This window comes from Apaloderma vittatum, unplaced genomic scaffold (assembly GCF_000703405.1).
Source record: "Apaloderma vittatum isolate BGI_N311 unplaced genomic scaffold, ASM70340v1 scaffold12606, whole genome shotgun sequence".
In the NCBI taxonomy this organism is placed as follows: Eukaryota; Metazoa; Chordata; class Aves; order Trogoniformes; family Trogonidae; genus Apaloderma; species Apaloderma vittatum.
Window position 1 is genome coordinate 54562 of NW_009722399.1, and position 13641 is coordinate 68202.

At 41.1% G+C, this 13641-nt stretch overlaps 1 protein-coding gene across 1 annotated transcript in view; it reads right to left on the reverse strand.

The window, feature by feature from the left end:
* LOC104275728 (melanopsin-like) overlaps positions 1-13641 on the reverse strand; it is a 35219-nt gene that overhangs the window by 21073 nt on the left and 505 nt on the right. The window lies entirely within an intron of this gene.

The following is a 13641-nucleotide window of genomic DNA, read 5'->3' on the forward strand; positions in this document are numbered from 1 at the left end:
CTGGGGCTGAAGTGATGTGGTAAATGGTACAAAAGCTGTGGCTTCAAAGCAGAAAGCTGCTTTCAAACCTTCTAAGCAATCTTAAAGACTCTACCCATAGTAGGACGGCTACCACCATCATGACGCTTCACCAAAGGTGACATCACTACAAAAGTAGCAAGCAAATGAAAGGCAGCGTCTGCTGGTGCTGGCTGCACCAAAAAGCTGCCCCTGCTATTTCCAGAGATTACATAGCAAGTTAAAAATGTCACCCTGTGTGGTATTTATCCTTGAAGGCGGTGTGAGAGGTAGCATAGGAGCATGCAGCACACAGGGAGGTGGCCTAGCGAGGAAGCACAGCCGTGGCCGTTCAGTGTCACCAGGCATGACTGGTGCTGTGCTTTCAGGGCAGGGCCACTTGGGCACACAAATTAACCATTTTAAACTCCTTTCTTCTTCCCTCAACCTAATCTTCTTTGCAGTGTGTGTGTACTAAATCAGAACCCTGCCTCATTTCTGGCAGTGCATACCAAAGAGGCTAAAACTGGGGAGAAAGGAAAAGAATTCCCTTTTTTTTTCTTCCTTTCCAGCTTATCTGATAGGCATGCTCAGGCTTTACCCCTATATAGAGGGTTATTATACAGATGTTGCAATTCAGGGCAAGTAGTGTTTCCCTGTCGTATGCATTAAGCTTTACTTCACCATAGGGAAACTCACTGCTGCAGAAACTCACTTGAGAAATGGACTATGAGTTTCACACCCAAAGGTGTCTCGCCTTATCTCTCTGCTGAAGAGAAGCTGACTTGGACATTTTGGCCTCATTACAGGTGGTGAGCTGTGTCAAAGGCTGGAGAATGTCTCACGTGACACATTTGTGAACTCAGATTACACTTTGCTGGCAATACTGGGTGAAATATTAAGTATTGATGCTTACAGAGTGAAATTTGGAAGGTAATAAATATCGGGGATTACACAAAGCCTGCAATCTCAGCAAGAAGCTCAAGTGAAGCATGTTTAAATTAAACAGGCTTTAAAGAAGGGACCTCGTCTTCATGAAAGTCCATAAAACACCAGCGCCAATTTTGCTGCAATGTTAATAGCAGTAAGAACACCTTTAAGATCTAAATGAAAAGACGGCTACTTCTTCTGTCGGTGTTACCCTGAGACATCAGGATGTGGCAGGCATCCAGCTGTATGAAATGTGGGAAGCTGATAAAGACAGAAAGCCATTTATAACACTGTAATTTGGATCTAAGAAGATAAATGCACATATCTATGTGTTTGTATACATACATATATATCAACAGAGGCGCTCAATTTGTTTAAAAAAAAAAGTCCATTATACTAGTGGGAATTTTTGAAATAAAATAGGCTAATCCAGTGCAAACAGCCGCAAGCTGATCAAAGAAAATTTATACCTCACTTGCACAATTTCACAATAGAAAACTTTAAGAATAAAGATTTAAATACTCTTAAGCTTGAGAATTTAAAATCTACTCTGTTGAACAAATGCTGCTTTTCTGATACAGACCCGTTCTCACTACAAAGTAGCACCCAACTGCAGACAAACCATCAGTATCATCAAGGCTTTAAGATACTTGCAAAATTTAAGTTCTCTCTCTTTTCCCGTAGTATCACCTGTGAGAAGCCAGCTGTTCTGGTAGTTTTCATCAACAAGTTAAATATTTGCTAATGTAAATATTTTACTGTATGAAGATGAGGACAAGAAAAATGAAAAAAATATCTAAGCTTGGTGAAGAAATCTAATGAGAAGCTGTTCTCTGCTGATATTCTCAAAAGCTGTTACCACTCTATGCATTTCTTGATACTTTTTGTTTCTCCTGAGTAATAAGAATAAAATTAAACTATAGGAGAATATAGCAAGTTGCTGTGACTCTTTCCAACTCAAAAAAACCCCGAATAACTATTACAAATATTTTCAGATGACTTGGTAAGCAGGACAGCAACTAAGTACACAGCAAGTTTCATTTGCTATAGTCACTGTGATGTCTTACCAGATTATGTCTGTATCAACCTCCTGCAGCACCAGAATGATGTATGGTCAACAACAACCGGTCTGAATCAGCAAAACCCAGTTTATACTAGTGGGAGAGGCTTGGCATTTAAACTTGGCAAAGTATGGATTTTGGATCCATCCTATGCCACCGTTCTCTAACTGCTAGAGTACACTGTGCAGTTACACCTCAGGCTATTCATTTTATTAACTGTGAATTTAGGCCCCTTAAGAATGCAATCAGAAAACTCACAAGGTTAAAATACATGTTGTGAGATGCTTCCCCCACTTTGGCTGTTTCACACTGCCATGGTAATGCACAGCCGCCCTGGGTTCAGCACATCTGTCTCAAAAAAACTATGTTTATGGGTTTTCAGTACCACTGCAGCCGTGTAATGTAGAACAAAAAGCCTGTTCTCTTATGAATTACAGTCTCGCTCCTTCTCTTTAATGGTTTAACACAAAGAAAATGAATGCAGACATTACACTTTAGTCAACCAACCCTTTAGTCAATTGAATCCCTAGTGGATGAAATGAGTGTTCAAGAGCTCACATGAGATGTGTTCGCTTGTCCATTTTTCTCCTAGGTTGGCTCTGCCTCCCTCCATTTGTGGTCCTGGGACAGAATCCCAAGCACTCTGCTGGAGACACATTCATTTCCTAAGTGAAGATTTTTAAGACACCATCCAGAATGACCTGATTATTTCACTCAAATACACAAAAGTAAACAAGCAGACCGTGAAGATGCCAGTATTTGCAGCAGGGCCAGCTTCTGGCATACTTGCCTGTCCTGTACTACTTTGTTTGGCTCCTTTTAAATTAATGCTGCAATCACTTGTGTTTTGACTCTGTGAGATGTGGGACCTGACAACTCACATAAATCAGGATGTGGCCTCACCCTTGCATGCGATGTGACTGCAACATCAAAACGCTGTCACCTACGTGGCTGCTCGGAGGGCTTTGCTGGCAGGGTAACTAAGAAATTTGTGGGCAAAGGGAGGAGAAACAACTAACAGCTGTCCCTCAACTAGCTGGCAATGGAAGCAGGCATCAGATATAAAAATAAACTTGGTCTACTTCTCCCAGAATAAAGATGGAAAACTTAACGGATGAGGAAAGTCTATGAAAGCTTTTGTAATTTGAATTTTAGTGGTAAATTATGTCCAAATAATTACAGTCATCTGTTTCTGCTTTCCAGCTGATATGATTAATAAAGACTTCAATGCAGAAGCCAAAAAAAGTTGGTTAAAAAAGAAGGACAAGGGCAGGTCCCCTTCAGTGGCTGGGGTAGAAAATAATGGATCAAATTCAGAAATGGTTGTGTGATTAGCATTAGGTGGATATTAGAGCATCTAAAGCTTTATTTCTGCTCTGATTTTGGTCACAGATGCAAGCTCATCTTGTGGAAATTATTTACACTGAAATGAGCTTAAGCAAGGGCTTGCTTACATGCGAGATTAATGTGCACTAACAAGGAAGTGAATTAACAGCACAGCAGCCTCCCTGTGCTAACCCGCTATGTAGATCTGCAACCCAGAAGTTTGATTTTACTGTACAAAAAACTTAAGTTCCCAAGTTATTCTTGGAAATTTTAAAGAACAGTAGTAAACAATACTTAGGTATGATGAGACAGAAGCAATCCATGTGTGCCAGCTACCAGCTGGTAGCTGCCAAGTTCCTTGTAATTTCAGTATGAAGCACCATCTGGTTTGAAATGACAGCAAAATTTGGGGCTTAATTAATATCTTGTATGTAGGAACTTTTGTATCAACAAACAGAAGGCTGCTGCTATGTGACGACTATAGTAGAGCTAGCAACAGATATTTTTCAAAATATGTATTTAAAATAAATACTTGTGGAAAATATTGTGAATATCTTTGGGTATTAAAAACTGAAACCAAAAACCAAAATGACCTTTTCTTGTTCTGCATTATACCAGTACAGATTAATTTAATACAGAAAATCAAATCAAACCACAATCATCCACATGTGGAAAAGTTACTTTTCTTATCAGTCTCTGGGCGACACTATTCTTCCACAGCTCATGCCGGTCAGTTCACATGCCAAAGACAAGAACACTCAAACACATATTTATAAGCGTGAGTTTAATCAAGACGACAATTGGTTTACCAAATGGAACTGTGAATTTGATGAAGTTCATCCAAAAGTGACAAACAAGGACAAGAACTGCCATTGCTGTGTACAACAGGACAAATAGCAGCAGTAAAAGACACATTTTCTTGTCCAAGTACAATAAATAAAAAAGAAAACACTAACAACAAAAATCAGCCCAGCTGAATAACAAGCTGGCTTGTGGACCCTCCCACTCAAGTACTATCTACACTGTTTGGGCAGGCGTTAGCAAATGTGATGGCATAGTCGGACTTGTTCAAGTTATTCTACTGAGCATGCCTGCACAACTGGCCTTGGGAGGAACACTCCATTGCTCACTCCCTTGTTTTTGTGGGGAAGCACTGGCAAGTAACTAGCACATTTTTTCCCTTCCTTAATCCAAGTTATTATAACTAAACCTTTAGGCAAACGATTTTTACTCCAGGGTCTGAAAGTTACAAAGCAAAATACCAAATGTGTGGTTTTTGAAGGTTTTTCTGTTCTGGCATTGGTGTACTTGTACAGTCAAGACAGGTAGCATTAACCAGGATTTCACAACATTTTCCTCTACAGAAATTTTAAGTTCTATTTAAACACAACCAAATCTAACCTGAGAGCACAAAACCTAAAAGAACTAAAATCAACCATAACTGAAGGATTTTTTTGAAAAAAAAGTGAACAAAAGCCCACTACCAGAAGCTGTTAATATTCAGCTGAGTGGAGGGCTCAGTCTGCCTTCCCCTTCCCTTCTCTCACAGGCTTGCACAGATAGATCCTTAACACGACCCCTGAGATGCCATATTGCCCCTTTGGCCATAAATATCTTTTAAATTATCTGATGCCATGTCCAAACACACCTCAAATTACAACACAAGCTATGCACACTTAGGCAGGCAGCATGCTGAACAAATCTAAACAATGCTAACACTGCATTGAAATTAGCTGGACTATTACAGTTCAGTGCATATTTGTTTGGCAATGAGGGAACAGTTAGCACAGTGCAACAACAAAACAGTAGGCAGAAATCCCAGAATATATCTTTTAGACCACTAGAGCATGTTAAAAAACATTATGTGTACTCAAAACGTGACTTGAGAGTTACTTTCTTCAATATAGGAAATTTTGCAGTCTTCACAGCGAAATCATTTTCACACTACAGCAAACATTTAAAGTTTTATCTTATTACACATTATACTTACATAGATTATTTTTCTCCCTCTAAGCATCTTACTGCTAACTGCAGCTATTTAATAGTCACACAAAATTCACCTAAAACAAAGAAATCCCTTTATGCTCACCACTCCGTGGTGAGAGTGCTCCGAACTCACTGGCAATGTAACCCTTTGGCATTACATGGGCTCTTCGCCTGAGCTGCTCTCCCCTCTCTGCCTCCTTTGAGCTCCTGTAGCTCATCCTGGTCCATTTTACTCATTCCTGGCTGCCAGACTACTGCTGCTTCCATTTTACCAATCACAGGTGCCTCTGACCAGGATGCTCCCACTCCAGCCTGCCCACCACGTATCAAAAGTCTCTGGAGTTGAGACCCCACCTGCAGTGCTGTGTTCAGCTCTGGGGCTCCCAGCACAAGAAGGACAGGCACCTCTTGGGGCAGGTTCAGAGAAGTGCCACAAAAATGATCAGGGGGCTAGAGCATCCACCCACGAGGACAGACTGAGGGAGCTGGGGCTGTTCAGCCTGGAGAACAGAAGGCTTTGGGGAGACCTTGTAGCAGCCTTCCAGTACTTAAAGGGGGCTACAGGAAAGAAGGGGAGGGACTCTTGATCAGAGAGTGAAGTGACCAGGCAAGGGGTAATGGTTTCAAATAGAAAGAGGGTAGATATTGATTAGATCAGAGGAAGAAATCCTTTACTGTGAAGCTGGTGAGACACTGGAACAGGTTGCCCAGAGAAGCTGTGGAAGCCCCCTCCCTGGAAGTGTTCAAGGCCAGGCTGGATGGGGCTTTGAGCAACCTGGTCTAGTGGGGGGGGCCCCTGCCCATTGCAGGGAGGGTGGAACTAGATGATCTTTAAGGTCCCTTCCAACCCAAGCCACTCCATGATTCTACGAAAAGCAATTTCATGGGCTGTCACTATCTGCTGATGGCAACACAGTGCTGCAGCACCCATTAACTGCCTGGACCAAGCCCTTTCCTGCTCCTGCAGCCCCAGGCTTTGGTCTGAGCAGCAGCAACCACAGCTACTAAGTGGTGGTCACCTGTTACTGGTTTTAACAGGAGCACACAAACAAACGTCTTTCCCTGTCCTCAAATATTGGCACCACATTTTGAAATTCTGATCTCTGCCAGTGGATATAACATCCTGCCCTGATGTTTCAAAGAGCTTGAACTTATACACTGGCTTCTGGAGAGCTAGACTTCTATATTTTATTTTATTTTTTTTAAAAAAATATGTTCTTTCTTATTGTTGATAACTGAGAGCAAATCCTTCACCAGTCACCTCTGGCTTTATGCATCTAGTCCAGACATTAGTAGTCTTTTCATTGCGTTATTCTGTTTCTTGGGAAGACCCACTGAGCTGCTGCCAGAAGATACATGGGCAAAAACTGCTCTGAGAAGTGGGCCCTGCATTTTAAATAGATGCCATGAAAATATGTGCTTATTTTTAAGAGTTGTGAAAAAAAACCAAAACCAAAACATCATCTGACATCAGCTTTTCAAAAGGTGTTTACAAAATGAAAACGCATCCTAATAAACCAGTTGATGCAGGATGTTTACACTAATCCTATATGGTCATTCTAATGCTACTTTAAAAAATACACATAGCTAATATTTTTTTCAGCAATGTGGCCATCTGATTCCTGAAAATGCTTTCTATTTTTATATTGTGTCACCTGTGATGAAGTCAGTGCAATGATAATAGTAGAAATATTCTTCCTTTCCTAACTACATTTTAGCAAAGTTTACTTTACAATTTTTACGAGCTAAGAGTAAAGAACTGCAGTTTTACCAAAGAATCCATCTCACTTTCTGCATTTCTCTGTTTATAAACATACTGACTTCTCTCCTGCAGGAAATATTCTAAAATGGAGCCCTGAAACCAGAGACACTCTTCACCAACTAACGTAATTTCTACATTTCAACAGGAAATTTTGGTAGGGGGTTCTAGGTTAGGAGTAGAGGGCAATTTAAAGCAACTCTGCAACTTCTTGATGCCATTTGCATCATTCCATCATATACACTGAGGAACAGGAAAACTGCAAAACCAGAGATCAGAGGCCCACCGTCTCCCATATCTCACACCTGAAAATGTCTGGCAACAGATGCTTTTCGGGAAAGAACACGAACATAGCACGTGCACATTCTCCATCTGTTAACTTCAAGCAGCACATTTATGATGTTAGTTTGAACAGTGTAGTATTCAATTCCTGTTTAACTCAAAGAAATGTCTAACCACACTAAACTGAGGATTATGGCCATGTAATATCTACTTCCTTCTCTTTAATATTCTTTTATGCATGGAAGGGGAACATGCAGAAAGCAGAGCCAGGCTCATCCCAGAAGCGCACAGTGAATGGACAGGAGGTAAGAGACACAAGTCACCACTGGCAAAGTTCTCAGAGAGATGGGTGGAGGACAGAAGCAGGGGCCCAGAGCAGCTGCACAATCTTCATCCTTGGAAAATTTCAAAAAGTTAAAGTTAGTTCTGGTTGTAGCAGGCGATGGGACTTGGTGGCCACCCTTCCAACCTGAGGTATGCCATGATGCCAGAAATGGAATCCTCCAAAATATGCAGTTTAAAAATATGGCTTTGAGTCATCAGCAAAATGGAATCTTATTTCAGTTACTTGAGGGCAGATATGCTACCTCAGCAAACTGAAAATCTTCCTACCTATCTTCTTTTACTTTCACAAGGAACTGGGGACAAACATCAAAAGCCAAATGTACCTATACACTTGTTTTTCACCCAGACGCTGTAGACTGATTTCAGTAGATAATCTGCAAAGGGACCCTATTTCTTGGTTAGGAAGACTGCACTGAGCACTCTAGTTCATTTAGGTTGGAAAAGACCCTTGGGATCATCGAGTCCAACCATTAACCCTACACTACAAGTTCACCCCTAAACCATATCACCCAACACCACATCTAAGTGACACTTAAACACATCCAGGGATGGCGATTCAATCACCTCTCTCCTACTGAGGCTCTAAGTCCTGCATGAGGACAGATTTCCAGAGGTTTTCAGGCACTTAGCACCTATTGATTGTAATGGTAACAATACATTTACTTGTCCTGTGTTGAAAAATCTCCTTGATGTTTCTCTGCACTGTTAGAGACACCTAAATGTCATAAAAATCTAGTTTTGGAATATTTTATGATTCATTTTAGAGAATGTAACTGGACCACTGATAAATTGTTTAGTCCAATGGCCTATGCATTTTAGTCTGACAGATTCCCACTAGTTACTACAAATAGTCTGTTTAGAATAAAGCACCCAGCCAACACAGGTAATAGAGAAAACAGAGATTATTGGGAAGAGAAGAAAATGATCAGTCAAGATACAGTCAAGATAACCCATTTTTGCAGTGAAAGGCAAATCTTTATTGCCAAATTAAATCATTTGGCAGTAGCTTGACTTTCCTTCACTCTCCGGAAAAAGAGTAAAAAAGAGGAAGGAGATCGTTGCTTTTCTAGATGCCTGGAGGGTGAAGGACTTCTGAATTTCTTATGGATCTAACAGACCAACGTGCAGTGAGCGAGTGAAAGTGGCAACTCCATTTACAATTAGCAAGCTATGGTAGTACTAAGGACTTATTTCTGAGGAAAATTCAAGCAGCACTGGAAAAATAATAAGAAACTGCAATACAGGCATAATTAGAGAGAAATTACAGCAATGAAAATATTTATAAAATACTAAAATAACAGAGCATGCTTTGAAGCATTTGGTGGGAATATGTGTGTATAACGATAAACAACTTAATTATCTTGTGTAAGTGCTCATCTTGGAGGAAGAAACAGTATCTCACACCAAAGCGAGTGCCTTTACTTTGATCTGAAGCAGCACCGAGACAGTGCAGTGAAGGAGCTTCATTTCTTCTGTCTCCACTGCCATATGTAGAAGCACACTGAAAACAGGAACAATGTTTTAACCATTTTTCCAAGACTCCACGAAAGTTAACGAAAGTTATATTAAGAGACATCATCTTCATCTCACCCTCACAGTAATCTCCAGATATGGGGTACATTTGAAGCAACTCCTGTGTTGCTTTTGCAACATCAGCTTGGAACCATGATGAACTATTAAAGAAGAAAATCTCAGTACAAGGCAGCTTCCTTTTCTGAGCTGAGGAGAAAGTGCCATTTTACAGAAAGAGAAGCCCACAAGCTGGTTAGATTATTTTTTCACTGTGCCAAGTCAGAATGATTCAGAGAGTCCCCACAAGCTTTTTCTGCAGAGCCCCACAAAAACTAGCTGCTTCTGAACCTTTATTTTTAAAAAGCCTATAAGCAAACCAGAAAAAAATAATATGCTACACAGAATCTCACCAAACCAACAAAAGTCAAAGAAAGTTTTGTGTGTCTCAAATCACGTTCATACTGGATGCAAGCCCACATTGGACCTTTCCCAGTCCACCCAACTCCAGAGAAGTGTCACACTAAAGCATCTCACCATGAAAAAATGGGGAAAGGGTCCATCTGCTCATAACAGCCCTGAGGTTGAGAGAGACACTAATTTTCGACATCTGCACAAATAAAGAGCCTATCGAAAACAAGTAGCTGGTGTTAATTGCAAACTTGTAGCGAACTTTGACCGTACTTTATTGCTGTTTGTTTTGTTGTGAACAAACGCTAAATCCTGAGCTAGTTAACAGAGTTGCAAAGCAATTTCACAGCACCTGTACAGCTGGTACAGCTGAATACAAAATGATTCGATTGCAAATGGTTTACCTAAGAGTCTTGAAGCATCATGCACTGTCGAGGGAGGATTGCAAATACTGCAGATCCTGCAGCCCTCCAGCATTTGAGACAACCTGCCTTCCCTCGTGAGCTGCTTTAGGAGTAACTGACTGGCACTTACCTACGGCAGTGCCACTGGAGTCTTCCAAAGTACCAGTGTTATGCCAGGGGCTCCCTGATGCTCCTTCTGTATCTGCTAACCTTCATTTGCTAATGCTCAACTTCTGTGCAATGGTCTGCTGCAATGCCAGGGAGGGAGGGGCCTTTTATGTCAGCAAGGGCACAACGAGACCAACAATGCATGTTTCTAAGCCATGTTCACTCTTTCTCTATCATGCTGAAGGTTTAGTCAGCTACATGATTTAATGTTAGCTAAAATTTCAGTATAGAAATAACAGCAAAAGGTATCAGGTATATAAGGAACTATGTATTTTTTTTCTTTAAAAAAAGAGTAATTTATTTATCACTAGAGTTATTGTTTGCAGAAAGTTCAATGGAAGTACCGATAAGATTAATAACGACTTTGTCCTTTGTGTAATCAAAAAAACCAAAGGAATTTCCTTCTCACTTGAGATCAAGTCCTTTTTCAGGCACTGCTAACTTCCCAGGGCACAAAGAAAGCACACTCTTAATTAGCTCTTGACTAGCTGTAGCTGTTTAAATATTGTTTCTTTCATCATCCAGTCAGAGTGGACTTGGCTTCACCAAGCCACTCATTACACTGGCAGCACAGCTGTGTTGATGGTAGTCACTAAATTTCTGCAGGCATCAGGCACATATCCCCACCTGGCATTCAAGTCTAGTCTGCATCCTCTGTCAAACTCAGTAGCCTCTCTCAGGGGTCTGCCTTGTTTGCGCAACAAACAACAGAAAGGGCCATCTGCCTATTTCTTGGGCTTTCTACTAGGGTGTATTTCAACTTGGGAAATGCTGTCAAACAAAGCAGCTGATGCCATTTCCTGGGTCTGCTCTCAGGAACCCCAGGCTCAGACCTCACTGCGACAGGCTGCCCCTGGGAGTGTATGCAGTGATCCAGCTGCACAGGAGCCCAAAATCCACAAATCAGAATGATGCCATGCATTCCGAGTGTGTCACATCACATCTTGTACTACTGGCTACTATCCAGTACCAGGCATTTCTGACTGGTTAGTTATCTATTTGTATAGCATGCTCTCAGATCCTAGTATCTACCAAAGCTGCATCTGAAGTGTTTTATTTCGCAGGGTGACTGCCCTCCTCACAGAATTTATAAAAGCTGTCTGGCAGTCACACTCCTGAGTGCTTTAGTAGAGTGCAATCAGGTTTTGCAAGTTAGCTTAATGGTTGCTTCTCACTTGCATTCTGAGTAATTCCTTCCATTCACTTGCACCCACACACTAAGATTTCCTACTTTTCAGGTCTGAAATTTTGGCTTGTAATGCAGCTGCAATGTCTTGCAATTCCATATTTCTTGTTATGTTTGCATATCTTTGAGAAACTCATATAGTAACATTGCTTCGTCATGCTCTGGTGGCTGAGGAATGTATTCACCCTCATTTAATCACCTGCAACTATATGCAGACACACATTTCTATTCTGGGTCCAGTTTGACATGCGCAACAAATTCTCCTTCAAACTCTGCTTGGCCAAGGACCGCAGACCATCTTCAGCAGTCACGCTCTCTCTGCAAAATGGCACCCCAGCACACTAGAAGTACAGAACATCCTGGCATGGTGGGGGGATAATTTGCAACTTCTGAAGGCAGAGAAGGAACGTTAAAAAAAAAAAAAGGCAAAAAAAAAAGCAATTTTAAATCCCTTAATCAAGTTACTGAGGTATATTTGCACAGGCGCATGTTTTTGTACAGCTAAATCGACGGTAAAAGAAAGTACAAAATACAAAATTTGATGGGTATATAAAGATGCAGAACAAAATTTGGACTTCCTAGGAAAACTTAGAGACAGTTTAACAACAAAAATAACACACACAGCCACCACAATAAAGATGTGATTAAAAAGACAAAAATCAATTAAAAGTGAAGACTTTCAGCAGTGTCAGAATACACTCAGCACATTTGTAGTTATGAGTTACACACTCAAACCCCTCTTCACTTGTCACTTATTTATTACTTACCTTAAGAGGACTCTATAAAAAGCTTGCCTGAATTTATTCTTCCTGTTTTATTCCAGGATAATCACCTGTTGCAAGGAGATGACATCCACAGCTTCTCTCCCAAGCTGGAGTTTCTCCCATACCATTCCCATAACCCTTTCTCTTCCACTCTTAGGACTATAAAAAGAAATAAATATTCTTGGTAGACTTTTTTGAATGCCGGGGTTGGGCTGGCTAATGAAATTAAATCCAGGAAAGTTATCAAAGATTTAGGAGGAAATCTATCCTAAAATCTATACAAAGTATCATAATGGTATAAGGCCAAGGGTACACAGGGATGGGGGTTATTAGAACAGGGGTACACAAATTCTTCATATTTAGTTTGCTGACCTGTCTCAGTCTTCTGACCCAAATCATCATAACTAATTTGCAATGCACAAGAAATAGGTCACTTTGCATTACATTTAATCAGCTCCACAAAAGGATAACAACTCTGAAATCTGCTTTAGGACTTCATTTATATTTCCTTTTTCATTGCAATTTTCCTCCTACTAATGATGAAACCACAATACGGTTTAAACAACTAGAACTTGAGTAGCATCATAAACAATCACCTGCTACATACTCCCCTGTGTAGCCAATTTTCCTATTAGCCAAAACCTCCAAATTCATCCTAAAAATCTAGAGGAAAGAGCACAAAGAAAATACACACCCTTTGGGGGAGATTTGGGTTAGATTAACGAAAAAAACAAACAAAAAAACCCAACCCAAATCCCCAAAATTCATTACATTAAAACAACTCTAATGAGATTTTTTTTTCCTTTTAAAGGAGAAGCAATTAATTTAAGCCATTCCTTAGGAAACAAAGCAGAGGAAAAATGCTCCCTTCCCATTTCCAAGCCCAGCTCCCGCTTTCTGAAGCCTTCCTCTTGACACATACTTTTTAGGTTCAGCCGAAAGCATCTCCTTTCCCTCCGCTCATCTGCTCTGTGCAGGGCTGCTGAGCTGCGACTCATTCTGAGGAGCATCTGAAATCCCAGGGTTTAAAAAGCCACTCGCAAGCAAGCCCTCCTCCGGTCCCAGCCTGACAGCTCCGGGAGCATATCGAACCGTAGCTCTAGCCCCCAGCAAGCCACCACCGATCCCATTATTCAGCCTGATTGCCTCTGCTGTGACTATTTCAAGCGCAAAATGAGGACTTAAAAAACAACCCAAAATTAAATACCTCACAATTTCAGTTGTTTGGTTTTTGGTTTTATTTTTAAAGAAAGGAATGGACACCCAGAGAAGCTTGTTCCCAGGGCATCCCAGCTGGCTACCTCTTCCCAGCCCATCCTGGCAGCATCCCGACACCACAAAGGTACCTCCTCTGAGGCTGAGCATCCTTGGGCAGTTGGTGCCCAGGACTCTGCCTGCTCTATACCTGCTCCCTGTGGTCCAGAGCGGGCAGCGTGGGCAGACAGCGATGGAGAGCAGCGCCTAGGATTTCGCTCGCAGCAACTGGTGACAGTGGCTTCTTATGCTTTTGCTG